The sequence below is a fragment of the Eimeria tenella genome, genomic scaffold, assembly GCF_000499545.2.
Source record: "Eimeria tenella Houghton genomic scaffold, Eth_scaff3200, whole genome shotgun sequence".
Taxonomy (NCBI): Eukaryota; Apicomplexa; class Conoidasida; order Eucoccidiorida; family Eimeriidae; genus Eimeria; species Eimeria tenella.
Genome location: NW_013543051.1, coordinates 1 through 454, shown reverse-complemented (window position 1 = coordinate 454; position 454 = coordinate 1).

Sequence of the window (454 nt, the reverse complement as noted above, 5' to 3'; positions counted from 1 at the left end):
CCCCCGGGGGCCCTCGGGGAGCCGCGGGGGCCCCCTAGTTGTCAAAGCTTACTGCGGGGGCCCCCGCACCCCCCTGCGTGGGCCAGGGGGCCCCCTTGCTTGGGGGTAGCTAGGGGCCCCCTGCGTTTGAGGGGGCCCCCCTGGGCCCTATTTTGTTGCTTTAGGTTTGTCTTACTTAGTCTGGCTGATTTGTTTAGGGGGCAGCAGGGGCTGGGACTCAGGGCCTGTTTTTGGGGCCCCCTGAGCAGCCCCGTAAAGGCTCAGGGGGACCTCTCCTCCCCGGGGGGCCCCCAACGAGGGGACGGGGGGGCCCCCACTCCGCGGGGGCCCCCGTGTGTTGGGGGCCCCGTACTCCGCGGGGGCCCCCAACAGGGGGGCCCCCAATCCGCCGAGGCCCCCAAAACAGGGGGCCTCACACTCCGCGGGGGCCCCCTGTTTTGGGGGCCCCCAATTC